General features: G+C 34.5%; 1 protein-coding gene across 5 annotated transcripts in view; it reads right to left on the bottom strand.

The window, feature by feature from the left end:
- The window catches only part of LOC111058182 (DNA N6-methyl adenine demethylase), a 269,719-nt gene extending 255,428 nt beyond the window's left edge, over nt 1-14,291 (bottom strand). For 3 of the 5 annotated variants that reach the window (XM_039437428.1, XM_039437426.1, XM_039437427.1), the window contains exon 1: nt 14,103-14,290. The gene's annotated coding sequence lies outside the window, so the exon portion shown is untranslated. Of the gene's footprint in view, nt 1-8,211; nt 8,585-14,102 lie in introns of those variants that run through there. The other 2 variants (XM_039437424.1, XM_039437425.1) reach the window with 2 other exon arrangements.
- Between the last annotated feature and the right edge of the window lie 1,530 nt (nt 14,292-15,821).

A 15,821-nucleotide genomic window follows, 5' to 3' on the forward strand; every position in this document is an offset into this window, starting at 1 on the left:
AAAGCCAAATCCATCTGTATAGGACAAAAATACTAATATATCAATAGAAAATCCAGTATATCAAAGCAAAATTCGTCTGTATAGGACACACATACCAATATTTCAATAGATTTTCCAGTATACATCAAGGCCAAATTCAATCTGAAAATAACCAGTTCGATATTATGCTAATAGTCTAAGTGAGGCGCGTCTATTCATTATTGTGCAACAATCTGATTCCAGACTGTGAGATTCATTTCATTCTGTCAGCATTCGATGAATGGAAAGCATTGGAGTTATAAATAAGGAATTCTGTCACAGGGAATCTCACTATGGATTCTCACCCTCCCACCCTTAATTCTATCCCTCTTTCCACCCGAAATCCTCCACCCCAAAACCGCCTTAACCCAACCAATACAAGCTCTAATGACGTAGAGAATGATGCGTCATTAGGTCATCATGAACATCGTGGAAACACCGTTTCGTGTTGAGATGGATGTGACGCCCATGTTTTTCCGATGAGTGAATGGAAAGCTTGAAAGATCATGCATTTCTTTTAATGGAAATTGTGGAAATTTATTAACAAAGGGAACAAAACTGATGTCATGAAATACTTCTTCTTCTTCTTCGTCTTCTTCTCCTACTTCTTCTGTCTTCTTATATGAAATACTTCTTCTTCTTCTTCATCTTCTTCCTCCTGTTTCTCCTCCTACTTCTTCTTCTTCTTCATATATAAAAAGCTTGGCATCAGCTGATTAAAAGTGGATTACTCGTGTTCGCGGTGCGTAAATCTGTACGCACTTAATATTGATTTATGAAACACTTCCCACTGAAATTAAAGCTGAGGTTTCGTTTGTGCGTAAATGCCGTCGTCGACCACGACTGAAAGAGAATCTCAGATTGGGTAGATTTCAATTTGTCCACATAACCTAAAAGATTATATTCAATTATGTTTTGGGGCATTAATATTTTTGGGAGTATTAATGGGGCAGGTTGAGCTTGAACTTTTTTATAATTTTGAATGGCAATATGTTGATATTATTAGAAATGTTTGATCTTTAATAATAGAGCCAAATTTAGTCGACTGCGGAAATTTATGCACAAACGAAAATTCACCTTTAGGGTTAGCGTATCAAACTATGTTCCATATTATTTTGTAAGCTAGATTCTTATTCAAATCAGCTGCACCAAGACATGTAATTGAATATTTGGCCCATTAAAGGCAAATTTCCACATATCAGTATTCGATAGAGTGAAACAGTGTAGGCCTACGTGTTTGGTACAGTGAAAATATTATTGGCATAAGTTCCAATGAGAGTATCCCCACTCAGTCCAGCCAGAGATGAAGTTCCAAGGAGAGTATAGATACTGGATGAGTATAATACAGTCCAGCCAGAGATGAAGTTCCAAGGAGAGTATAGATACTGGATGAGTATAATACAGTCCAGCCAGAGATGAAGTTCCAAGGAGAGTATAGATACTGGATGAGTATAATACAGTCCAGCCAGAGATGAAGTTCCAAGGAGAGTATAGATACTGGATGAGTATAATACAGTCCAGCCAGAGATGAAGTTCCAAGGAGAGTATAGATACTGGATGAGTATAATACAGTCCAGCCAGAGATGAAGTTCCAAGGAGAGTATAGATACTGGATGAGTATAATACAGTCCAGCCAGAGATGAAGTTCCAAGGAGAGTATAGATACTGGATGAGTATAATACAGTCCAGCCAGAGATGAAGTTCCAAGAGAGTATAGATACTGGATGAGTATAATACAGTCCAGCCAGAGATGAAGTTCCAAGGAGAGTATAGATACTGGATGAGTATAATACAGTCCAGCAGAGATGAAGTTCCAAGGAGAGTATAGATACTGGATGAGTATAATACAGTCCAGCCAGAGATGAAGTTCCAAGGAGAGTATAGATACTGGATGAGTATAATACAGTCCAGCCAGAGATGAAGTTCCAAGGAGAGTATAGATACTGGATGAGTATAATACAGTCCAGCCAGAGATGAAGTTCCAAGGAGAGTATAGATACTGGATGAGTATAATACAGTCCAGCCAGAGATGAAGTTCCAAGGAGAGTATAGATACTGGATGAGTATAATACAGTCCAGCCAGAGATGAAGTTCCAAGGAGAGTATAGATACTGGATGAGTATAATACAGTCCAGCCAGATGAAGTTCCAAGGAGAGTATAGATACTGGATGAGTATAATACAGTCCAGCCAGAGATGAAGTTCCAAGGAGAGTATAGATACTGGATGAGTATAATACAGTCCAGCCAGAGATGAAGTTCCAAGGAGAGTATAGATACTGGATGAGTATAATACAGTCCAGCCAGAGATGAAGTTCCAAGGAGAGTATAGATACTGGATGAGTATAATACAGTCCAGCCAGAGATGAAGTTCCAAGGAGAGTATAGATACTGGATGAGTATAATACAGTCCAGCCAGAGATGAAGTTCCAAGGAGAGTATAGATACTGGATGAGTATAATACAGTCCAGCCAGAGATGAAGTTCCAAGGAGAGTATAGATACTGGATGAGTATAATACAGTCCAGCCAGAGATGAAGTTCCAAGGAGAGTATAGATACTGGATGAGTATAATACAGTCCAGCCAGAGATGAAGTTCCAAGGAGAGTATAGATACTGGATGAGTATAATACAGTCCAGCCAGAGATGAAGTTCCAAGGAGAGTATAGATACTGGATGAGTATAATACAGTCCAGCCAGAGATGAAGTTCCAAGGAGAGTATAGATACTGGATGAGTATAATACAGTCCAGCCAGAGATGACAGAAATAATCACTATAATTTATAGTCTTTTTTACTCTATGGTTCAGCCAAGCAAGTATGAATTGTCCCGTTAGAACTCAGGGGAATAATACGTATTTTCACTGAGTTCAGGGCACATACTCTGATACTTATATAAGTAGGAATCTGTCTTTAAAACGAACACAGAGTATAAAAATATTGGAAAAAGAGGTGTGAAATAGTGATCACAGAATGCTTTATCAATAGAATTTTTTGAAACTCATGTCTCCTTGATTGCAGTATCTTGTTGATCAGGGTGTCCAAAGGACCTCCTGACCACAGTACAACGGATTTTAATTCGCACTACAGAGTAACATGTGAAAAAATAAAGAGCTTTGTCATTTGATTTTGTTCAACAGTTCAAAATTCTTTGATGCGCAATGAACCACTGTCCACTAGACATGGGAAAGCTTTTTTGAGGTCTAAATTTTTAATCGAGTTTGAATCCCTACTAACTACTGCAACAATGTGTGGGTTTGCTAGGGGTGATTGGGTTAGACAAAATGGGAGTTTTAAATTTTGGGTTTTGGTTGTTAACCTATCAATCATTTCCCAGTACTTTGGGAGCATTTCAAAGTTGTATTAACTCATTTACCCACTGAATAAAATCTATTCATTCCCAGTTAAATCATTTTTTTATTCATCAGTAAAAAATCACCTATCATTGAAATGATATTGGAAGAGCAAAAACTGGTGAAGCCTTTAAAGCTGCGTTTACACCGGAGTTAATAACACAAGTTTTTAACATTTTTGTTATCAACTGATGTTAATTACAAAAGTTAATAACATCATGTTGAGTTCCGTTTACACCGGAGTTGATAACATGAGTTATTAATAAAAAGTTGTCAACTTGACTGAATCGACAAAAAATTCTCTTGAAAAAAGTTGATAACTCGTGTTTTCAACAGAAAATTCCTTGTTATTAACAAGATTTTATGTTATCCATCGAGAGTCGGTAACTTTTGTTAATAACAGGTTACTATCTTCCCCGCAACCCCCTCGCCCAGCATCGCTACTCTACAACTACAGCTGTTCCCTAATAGCTACAGCTGCAGACAAAACACGTGACAAAGTTATCAACTTTTGTTGATAACAAAACTAGCAGCCAAAAGAAAATGTTATTAACTTATGTTGAAAACTTTTGTTATAAACTCTGGTGTAAACGCATTATAATTTATTTACATTAGATCAGATGAAGATCATTATTTTAATGATCACACACATGTTTCAATTCAAATTTGAAGACAATTTTTTGCTTTTTATTCCGGCTGTTATATCAAATGAATACTCTCGTTAAATGAAATCATATGGAAGTCAATTATATTGATAACAAGATCTTGTTAATAACAAGGGAATCAGCCTATCGGAGAGCTTCCTGCCCTGACGACTCGTCTGAAAACGCCTGAAAAAGCACTCCATGTGACTTTGGGAATCAGCCAATCGGATAGCTTCATGCCCTGCCGACTCGTCTGAAACAACACTTTGTGTGGCTTGGCCCCAAAAGATAAATGCGTGAATTTATGAATCAACGAACTATTGCTTGATAACATAATAGAATCATCACAATAAACTGCAACAAAATTAATTAAATTGAATAAAGCTGTGCTCAATTTAATGAGTATACATAAAGGCATTTTCTGCCGACGCGTCTGAAAAAACGCTTTGTGTGGCTTGGCCCCAAACGATAAATGCGTGAATCTATGAATTAACGAACTATTGCTTGATAACATAATATAGAATCATCACAATAAACTGCTACAAAATGAATTTAATTGTATAAAGTTGTGCTCAATTCAATGAGTATACATAAAGGCATTTTCTGCCGACGCGTCTGAAAAAACGCTTTGTATGGCTTGGCCCCAAACGATAAGTAAATGAGTTAACTGATGAATGCTTGATTACATAATATAGAATCATTGAAACAAACTGCTACAAAATGAATTTAATTGAATAAAAATGTACTCAATTAAATGAGTAAACATATAAACGACATTGCAGTCGTTCGTTCATTGGCCAATGTTTGAATCAAAAGTTAGACTCCACAGATTCATTGTCAGTATTTTTGAATGGGAAGCATAGATGCTATTCATAAGGAATACTGCCAGTTTGAAGTGAATAACAGTGACGCGATTTTCGCTGCTCACTAGATCTAACAACGAACGCGTGTTGCCAAACCTCTTGCAACCCTACGATAAATCGACGCAGTGGTGGGGGGGGGGAGATCGAGGGAGATTTTACGACTTTTCGCCCCCCTTGAAAATGACTACGTCGTGGTGTTTGAGGAGGGGGGATGGTTCGATATACACCCCCCCACACACTTCATCCAAACCAATTCTCTGCTATATAGCTAGATTCAGTCATTTTCGACTACTGGCAGCATCTCTCCTATGTAAACATTGCTGGTACCCATTCAAATAATACAGACAGATTGAAGTGAATCTAGATTTCTCTGGATTTCGCCCTTTTAATGGGGGTCGACGTTTTGTCGAGCCGCCGTATAAATAGTGAGGTCCACGTTATAATGGCAGTGTTTGATTAGCAATGGTATTGCTATCCTTCTATATCATTCAACAAAGCTGATATTGCGCTATCTCTTTCTCGCTTTGATATGTGGCCAGATCGTCTTTAAACAATGTAGAATTGATAATTAATTTACATAATAATTCATCTTAATTATGAAAATTCATTATGAAATTATTGAAAAATATAGTCTCTTGCTTAATAAAATATGACCCTATACTATTAAAAGAGCAACTTCTGTTTATATGTTTGAATTCACCGGATCTCAAAAACGGCTCTAACGATTCTCACGAAATTCAGATCATAGTATGTTTATAATATAAAGATTCGATTGCACTAGGTCTCATCCCTGGGAAAACTCGCTGAAGGACATAAAAGGATAATTATCATTCATCCTTGGAAAAACAGCTGATAATAATAATTATTTCGTCGTCTGTTGGTGATGGAAGTGAGTGAGCGAGTTCATGTGTGTGGGAGTGTGTCAAAATATTATGACTCAGCTGTTGAACCTTTGTAATCATTCAATCAGGTACTTAGTGCCGGTTGCAAAAAAGCTGGGTTATTTTCAATCCTGATTAATTCCAGTAGATCCATCTTTTTGAAATGGTCTTCTCTGATTTGGTTCACGTGAAGTTAATCAGGATTAAAATTTAACCGGTTTTTGTGCAACTGGGCCTTTTGTGAGGGAAATTTCTGCATTCCTCTGGGAATTAATCTCAATTTACTGTTATTAGATAGAACATTTCTGTATGAATGTTATTATAATTTCTTATTTCATTATAATTTTTTTATGCTTTTGTACTCCAGAGCGAAGCTCGGTCCCCGATATTTGATTATTTTAAACTTGAATGAACAGTAAATATTACATCAATGAACCTGCATCAGTTACCGAAAAATTAATCTGTGCGATTGAATCATATAATGCATCAATGAGAAATTCAAATCATAAATTTTATGAAAAATGCAAAATTATGAAATCACTGTACTGAGCCCAGAAATACAAAACCAACACTGTGATAAGATGAAAATTCTCAGCTTCCCTTGGACTCACATCACTAAAAAACCACCCTATTAGATGCACCCTTTAAAATCCTACTCTATTATTATCATGTCCACACCTGCATTGGGGGGAATCACGCGATGTACTATTTGGTTTCAACCCTAGATATAGATGTTCCTTGAATGATCATATTATATGCAGGTTTCATGAAAAATTTAAAGGTTAACTTGGTTCAACTTGACCTACTGGAATCTTGAAGAATTTAAAATAGGCCTATAACCATCCTCGGTAAATTTAGAATCTATATGCAAAATTTAAAATTAATCAGCACTGTAGTTCAGACGTGATGATGCGTCAAACATAATTTTCCTATCCCGTACGAGTATTGGTCAATAATATTATTTCCTTTATAATATTATAGATACAGTCGAACCTCTCTATTACGAACAACCACTTAACAAAATCTTCTACACAACGAATTTTCATCTGGTCCCATGACATTTTTGACTTTTGGCTGCTTATTGACCTCTATTCAACGTATTTCGGACCTCTCAACAACAAATTTTTCTCTTGACTTCAACATACAAAGCAGACGGTTATTTTCAAGGAATTGTTTCAGCAGAAAGGTCAATAGACTAAAAATAATGGCAATTCAGGTAGGAAAAAGATAGGGTGGTAGACAGTCAATAGAGGGTGAAACACATGTCGGAAATTGAATGCAAGTTACTGAAAATTGAATTCCAAGAGTTGAAAAATATTGCTACAGAGTATGTACTTTGATTAAACTCTACTAATAGTACAAATCAAGCTTTCTGGAAATAAATTGGTGAGTTTACTTACTTATTACATTTTATGAATATTCAAAAAACATGTTTTTTTATTCTAAACAGCATTCGAATTTCATGAAAATCTATCACCGCGTTTCGTCGTAAATGCGCAACATATAAACATTTAAACTTAAGAGAAATGTCAAACCTTCGACTTGAATCTTAGACCTCACTTCGCTAGGTCAACTAAACTGTATCAAAAGATGACCAAAATAAATATTGATATTCAATAGAGTATTAATAACCATCTAAAAATACTGATCCTTGAAATCTGATATCTAAAGGTGCGTACAGATATAAGCGCCGCGAACATGAGCAATTCACTTTTAATCAGCTCACTATATCTGTATTTTTACGGAAACGGTATAAGATATAGATATAAAAAGCTTGTCATCAGCTGATTAAAAGTGAATTGCTCATGTTCGCGGCGCTTATATCTGTACGCACCTTTAGATATCAGATAACATGAGCAATTCACTTTTAATCAGCTGATGACAAGCTTTTTATATCTATATCTTATACCGTTTCCGTAAAAATACAGATATAGTGAGCTGATTAAAAGTGAATTGCTCATGTTCGCGGCGCGTATATCTGTACGCACCTTTATGTCTTAAAAATATAACACACTCGCTTGAAAATCACGTTATAAATCGAAACATGTGAGAAACAAAATGAAGTAGAAGAAAGATTGATTGTTGATTCTTAATTCTTATATCTCAATATGGAATTGAATGGCAGCAATATTCATTCATCTATTTATCGCCAACAGTTTTAAAATCTATCCATCTTTAAACATTCTGATTTGGCAAGCCCGTTTAGTTGAACCGCATGCTGAGGAAACGTTATAACATTTTCTCAGAGAAAATATTTTATCCATTTATTTCATTTACACATGCACAAAATCAAAACAATTTTAACATTATCTTAGAGAAAATATTCTAAAACTTCCTCAGAGATACGCCCAAAAGCAACCATTCTAAAATGCTTACAGTGTACAATCGTGTGATTGTTGGTGGAGGAAAAACATTGAAAAATTTTCAAAATGTTGGAAAGTTTATTGATAACTTACTGTGAAAATAGAAGGAGCCGTTTGGAAGCACACTTGTATGTTGCAGCCTTATCACAGAAAAGTCACTTTAGAATTTAGGCAACTCTGGTTCTAAATTTTCTCACAAAATATCTATCCAAGCACTGGCGAAAATCCACAGCCACACGGGGTTGAGCAAAACTATACGGTTTTGGTGAATTTTGAAGTCTTTTTGTACTTTTTTGAGGGTGTCTAAATTTGCGAAAAAGTTTTTAGGATTAGTGTCAGAGGTGAAAATTGTGTGTTGGGGTGGAAATTATTGACAAAACACGCGTGTCTGTTTGGAAACGAAATCGAAAATGTGAAAATATTCAACTGAAGCACAACAAGAACAACTGTAGTCAGCGTCAAGTACTGAACGAAACTCAGCGCGTCGCTTTGGCGTTGCATGCAAGGACCCCCCTGCAACCCCCTACCCACGGTTCTAAGGGGAGAACAGTAAACAAGGTTTGTGCGCATGCGTGGAATTGCGCTTCGAAAACATACCCCCTCTCCCGACTGCGATAACTTACGCATCCCCTTACTATGCCTCGGAAATTGTAGGGGTTGTAAAAGGCTTTGAAATAAAATGTGTGTTCTATGCTGTACAGTGCGCTAGACTGTTTGTTTTACAAATTTTATCTTCTACATGTTTTTTTATGAAACAATGCACTTTACTAAATGGAATTCAAATGTAGTTTGCTTTATTACAAAGAAATTTAGATCGAGGGAAAAAACTAAGGATATCTTGTACTTTCACTTTTTGTGTAGTTGAGAAGTTTCATATTGAATGAAAAAGACTAAGAAATTGTCAAAAAACCACAGCTGTAATAACCAAAACCGGTCTTTTTAAGTATCAATAAATCTGTGTTTTTTTGACAATTTCTTAGTCTTTTTCATTCAATATCTTGTACTATTTCTCTCCCAAAATTAGATAACATTAAACAGTCCGAGACAGGGTAATTTTTCTAGGTTCTCACTCTAACAAAAAATTTCAGTTCAAAAACATAATTTGGTTGATGCTACAAGCAGATGACAGAATAAGACCTAATTGCACAAAAGCCTGTTAAATTTTAACCATGATTAAATGTCCTGAGAATCTATCAGAGAAGCCTTATCTAATTGGTTCACGTGGCATGTAATCATGATTAAAATCTAACAGGCTTCTGTGCAACAAAGCCTTTGTGTTTATTGTTTAGTTTTGGAAATTTGAGTTGATTTGATGATGTGACAATGTTGCAACAGCAGACAGAAATCGTTCCAATTTACAAGTCCATCTCGTGAAAAACGAGCAGGAAAATTAAAGGTATTACTAATTCACAGACTTCTAATATTAGGAAGGAGCAGATAACTATATTGTTATCATATTATATATTTGATCAAATTAATCAAAAATGTGTTGGATTTAACAGAAATCATGAATCCTATTCTATTTGTACCCATAAATTTTTAAGAATATAGAGAAAAATCTCAATCTATTGATCATCTCATCAACTAATAAATCAAAATCATTCGAATGAAATATTGAATTGAACCATTATTATGTCAAATTCTAATCCAATAAACCGATTAAGCCCATTAATCATTACTTTCATTGTGCAAAGGGTAAAAATAAACTTTCTACTCGTGATATTTTTCGAAGTTTTTCGATTTGTATATCATCAAGCTATCAAAATGAAAAAGTTTTCTCAAGAAAACATTTTTTCCCGTTCATTACTTTTTGAGATATAAGCGACTGAAGTTTGAATTTTTGGGACAGAACATTTCAAATTCGGTAAGAGATAAATCCATGAGATTTAGATATTCAGATATAGATCAACAATTCATGATATTGTTGATCTACTAAAACAAAAATTTTCTAAAAATATCAATTTTTGGAAAAATTATTCAATACACCAAAAATAACTCAACTAAAAGTTATATTTGGTTATTTCTAGTAAATTGAATAACTATCTAAAAAATTGCTATTTTAAAAGATTTTGTTCTAATAGATCAACAATACCATGAAGAATCCATCCTCTAAATGGCATGGTATTATCCCTTACCGAATTTGAAATGTTCTGTCCCAAAAATTCAGACTTCAGTCGCTCATATCTCAAAAAGAAAATGATCGTAAAAATTTTTTCCTGAGAAAACTTTTTCATCTTGATAATATACAAATCGAAAAATATCACGAGTAGAAAGTTTATTTTTAGCCTTTGCACAGCCTTAACATGTCGTTCTGTCAAGTAGATTTTAAGTCTATAGGGAACAAACAAACGAACACAAAAATCTAGACATTTATTTTCATATACATAGATTACTGTACTTAATTTGTGTAATTTTGAATCACTATTACCTGCGGATCTGGATTATAATCGTTCCACATAGCTCTACCATAACTGCAGCAAATTAATAAAACAAAATAAATCTTATAGCACCCTTTATTTAAAAAAAAAAACTTTAAAATAGCTGAACAATTAGTTTCATCTTCAGGTTATAAAATAAAATAATATTCATATGAATTTAAGCATATGTTCGTTTTATATCAATTAGTAAACAGTTATTGAATTCTATTTTATTTTATAACCTGAAGATGGTGTAAACCGAAACTAGTAGTTCAACTATTTTAAAGTTTTTTTAAAGGGTGCTATAAGATTATTTTGTTTTATTAATTCAAAAGTAGCCCATGTCAATAAGTATTTCTGCAGCAAATTAGTATGACTATAACAATTATTATCAAGACATTATTATATCCTAATTAGTATGACTATAATTATAATTAGACATAAATGTAAACTTTCCCATCTGATTGCAAGAATAGAATTGTGATAGCTCAAGAGTTTATTGTTTACTGTAGTTTTATATTTTGTTATTTTTATTGACCGAGCGAAGTGAGGTCTAAGATTCAAGTTGACGGTTTGGCATTTCTCTTAATGTTTATATGTGCGCATTTACGGCGAAACGCGGTAATAGATTTGGGAATCTAATATATATATATAAGGTTTTTGGAAATTTTGCATTTCAAGGTTAATATAAAAGGAAAAAGGGGCCTCCTTCATACGCCAATATTAGAGTAAAAATCAGACTATAAAATTATTCATCATAAATCAGCTGACAAGTGATTACACAGATGTGTGGAGAAGCCAGTCTATTGCTGTATTTCCATAAGGTCTATAGTTTCAATCAGGTAGTTGTGGATGAGAATACTGCGTGAGGTCTACTGTTCACAGAGCTACTAGTTTTAGTAAGTGTATTTGTACTGATTCTTGAATTGTACATACTTTATTGCTTAAGATTCTATGTAACTGCTTTGAATTGTATTCAAAAGGGAAACATAGATTGAATTGAAATGAATACAGTGGTAAATGATAGATTACCATAATATTACTTCAACTGCATTATAAATCAACTCATTTTTCATTTGTAAACTCATTAACAAGATGAGTTTCCTTTGTACACCAAATCACTGAAAACAGAACGCAGCAACAATTCACGGCGATTTTCCATTCATACCCATCTGACAACGCGGGAAAACACAAGGGAAACTCAAAGGGAAAACCCACACACGTCACATGGCTATCACGTGGCAGTTTTCCTCACACCGCGTGCTGTTTTCGTTCAGGGAAATTGCGGGGAAAATCTCATAGCAGATTTCATCCCTCACTACAAAACTTTATTATTATCAAATGTGGTATGACAGCTCCGTCCCTAGTATAATTCGAAATATTCATTATCTTTCACTACACATATTTCACCCTGATTTTAAATAGTTATGATATTTATTTCATAATAGATAGTAGCATAGAGAAACGATAGCATAGATATTCCATGGTATAGGGCTTTTATATGTCGCAAGTTTTATTGTTATCCCAAGCCGATAGTTCACATAGTTCTTTCCTATGCAGCTGTGTGACACTGGTAGTCTATCAAATTGTGCCCTTCATACAATATCACCTCAACAAAACGGTAAAAATTGACAATAATCGACAGTAATCGGCTTGAGATAACAGTAAAAGTTGCGACTTAAATTCCCTATAACATGGGATACCTACTTACGCTATTGTTTCTCTATGATAGTAGTTCATCTACAGATTAGGATAGCAAATAACGTCAATAACTTTGGAAAAATCAGAATTCTCATATTCTACTACAACATAATAATGTATCCTGATATCAAATAGTTCCAGTTCATTAATAAAAGATAGTTCAGCTACAGATAAGAGCAGCAAACGGTTTCAAAACAACAAAAAATGCTTTAATTGTATGTTATATGTTTTGCTGCACCTCTAAAAATACCAAATTGAACAACAAAAGTTAAAGGATTCAAAGCGGGGGAACTTGCTAATTGATTGTATCAAAACCAAAGATATGTCACGTTTTTACAAGTAAAATACACCTTAGATACAAATTGTATTATGAAACTAGCACGAGTAAAAATGTTAAAAGATTCGCACTGAGATCTATCGTAAGAAGCCAACCCTTAGACACGTGTAAAAATTGCTTCGAGTAAATTGCTTAATTAATATAATTCATTATAGTAAAACGAGTAGCCTAATTCCAACAATTTATTTCCAAAACTTGAAACAATCAAATCTTTACTTTCAGGACGTTTTGTTAGAAACAGCCCTCAATCATTATAGGAAGAACATTGTTGCAAAAGCCCGCTCCTCAATTTAAAATATCAACTAGCACGGTAACAGAAATCCTATTTCAATAATTCCTATCACAAAACTTGAAAGAACTAGTGTGAATTTTGAAGTTGTTTGTATGAAAACCAACCCTTAGTAACGTGTAAATTGTTTTATTCATTTATTTATTTATTAGATAGAGCGAACAATACAATAGTCGGAAAAGAAAAAACAGGTTATTGCCCAAAACTTCTTCAATTTCCTGATTTTGTCACAAATCGTCCAATATTATGTAGGTTATGTTCACTTCAATTTCAACACCAAATCTTCAATCTGAAACTATGAATCAGAATAGAACAAGATTTCAAATTTAGATAGATTGATAATGAAACTTCCGTTAAAACAAAAACCAAACTTCAAATATTCACAAATATAGAATAAAAATCACTTAAATTTTGAGCTCGAAAATATCACTTTCACCATAGCTACAAGTAAACTGCAACTGCATCAAAAATTCTAAAATCTATCAAACATATAGCAGGACGAGTTCTTACTTTGTGGAACTTGTTTCACAAAACTTGAAAGATTCTAACTGTAAACTGTCAAGCTGTTCGTATGAAAACCAACCCTTAGTCACGTGTAAATTGTTCTACAAGTAAACTACAACTGCATCAAAAATTTCTAAAATCCATCATACATATAGCAGCACGAGCTCTTACTTTGTGGAACTTTTTTTTGTGTATTTGAGAAGTTGATATTGTGGTAATTATTCATATTGAATGAAAAAGACTAAGAAATTGTCAAAAAACCACTGATTGACAATGGTGTAATAACCGAAACCGGTATTTCTAATTATCAATAAATCAGTGGTTTTTTTGACAATTTCTTAGTCTTTTCCATTCAATACTTTGTGGAACTTGTTTCACAAAACTTGAAAGATTCTAACTGTAAACTGTCAAGTTGTTTGGTTGGAAATCAACCCTTGGTCACGTGTAAAACATTTTACAAGTAACTTCACCACAAATTCGAAAAACTATCATTCTAATAGCAGCATGAGAACCTACTTTCGAGAATTACATTCATAAAACTTGAAAATTCTAACAGTAAACTTTCAAGTTGTTCGTATGAAAACCAACCCTTAGTCACGTGTAAAATGTTTTACAAATAAACTGTACACAAATTCGAAAACTATCATTCTAATAGCAGCATGAGAACCCACTTTCAAGAATTTCATTCATAAAAATTGAAAGATTGTAACAGTAAACTTTCAAGTTGTTTGGTTACCTGCGAGTCACGTGTAGCTTACAGCTGCCTCGAGTAACGGCAAAAGTTGTAGACGCTCACAAAGTTCACAAAATCCACCACGATCGCACTCAGATAGAAATTAGACCGGAATAAAATTATTATTTTCAGCCACCGAACCGAACCCTGGCTAAGGACTGGCGCGACTGAGTGGTAGAAGAACCGAAGAACTGGGCTTAGCCAAGCAAACTAGAAGGACATCTGACGTTCCTATTTTTTGTCGTCAGATTTTTCGCCATACAGCGTGTGCCGTTGAAAAGTTAGTTCGCTTTTTCTCCCGCCAGAGTTCGCTAGCGCTCAGTGAAACAGCCGGCTGTTGTGGAGTATACTTTTCAACAACCACCCTTAGGTGGTTGTGGTGGGGGGTAAGAGTGAGAGGGAACCCTCCCAAACGTAAACGATAGAGCGAGAGGAGACAAGTTGTCAAGAGAGAGAGCTGCCAGCTGGATCAGTTTGTCTCTTTCCATTGAGGGTTGAACGGCTGTTCCTACAATGCAAGGGCAAAGGTGCCTTTTTTCTCTCCGTTTTCTTTCTCACTCTTGAACCGTTCGTTTGATGGTGTCCTTCTCTCGCCAGTTTTCGCTCTCCCTCTATCCTTTCAATGCTCTCTTTCAATCTTGCAAAAGGTGTTCGTCCTTTTTCTTCTAAACTTCTCTTGCATTCTACAGTATACACACACATAGTAATAGAAGAATGATGCACAGTATTACTATATACATTATGTCTGCTCATTGCATAGCTCTCTCATCTTCTCTGTCCCATACAATATTTTTTCATCCTGTTCTTCTTTTATTATTCTTATTCTGGGGCCTATTGCATGAGAAAATACCAACTAATAATATAAGTAGTCAGCTGGTTATAAAAATGGGAAATTACTAAAATAATACTAGCTAGAATTTCTCAATCAACAGGACCACGGTTGACATTTTTCATCTTCTTTAATTTTCTGTTCTTTCTTTTCATTATCAGATTATTCTTTTTGTTGTGTTATGATTTGATACATCAGCTGTGCTCATTATGAGTTTGCTTTATGCAACTAGAAATTTTGTGTGCTTATTCCATAGTTTTCGAAGTTTTTAATTGTTTATAGCCTGCCTATCTCTATTATTGACGGTAACATCTATGGCAATTTCAACTAGCAATATTTCTAATCTAATTATTTTCAATTCTGAATTCTATGTAATTATTTGGACGGGAATTGTGTGGAAGTTAGAGACGAGAAATTAACTAGCAATATTTCTAATATAATATTATTTTTAATTCTGAATTCTATGTAATTATTTGGACTGGGAATTGGGTGGAAGTAGAAACGAGAAATTGGAGAAAAAGGAGCTATCTCTTTCAATCATTCTAGTCATAAATAATCATCAATTCTAAATCATTGATCCCCGGTTGCACTTGAGCCTGTTAAATTTTAATCGTGATTAAATGCCACAAGAACGAATGACAGAAAACCTTTTTTTGGAAAGCCTTCTCTGATCGGTTTCCCTGGAGTTTAATCATGATTGAAATTTGACAGGCTTTTATGCAATCAAGTTTGAATGAATCATAATAAATCAGTGAACATCAGAACAACTTCTTGGAGTTCTTAATCATGATAGGAGAGAGGAAGACTTGCTGATTTGTGTACATTCGAACTAATCGAAAAAATTAAATTAAATGTTAGAGTATAGTTCGTGTGAGCTTGAACTTCAAGAAGCT

This window comes from Nilaparvata lugens, chromosome 11 (assembly GCF_014356525.2).
Source record: "Nilaparvata lugens isolate BPH chromosome 11, ASM1435652v1, whole genome shotgun sequence".
Taxonomy (NCBI): domain Eukaryota; kingdom Metazoa; phylum Arthropoda; class Insecta; order Hemiptera; family Delphacidae; genus Nilaparvata; species Nilaparvata lugens.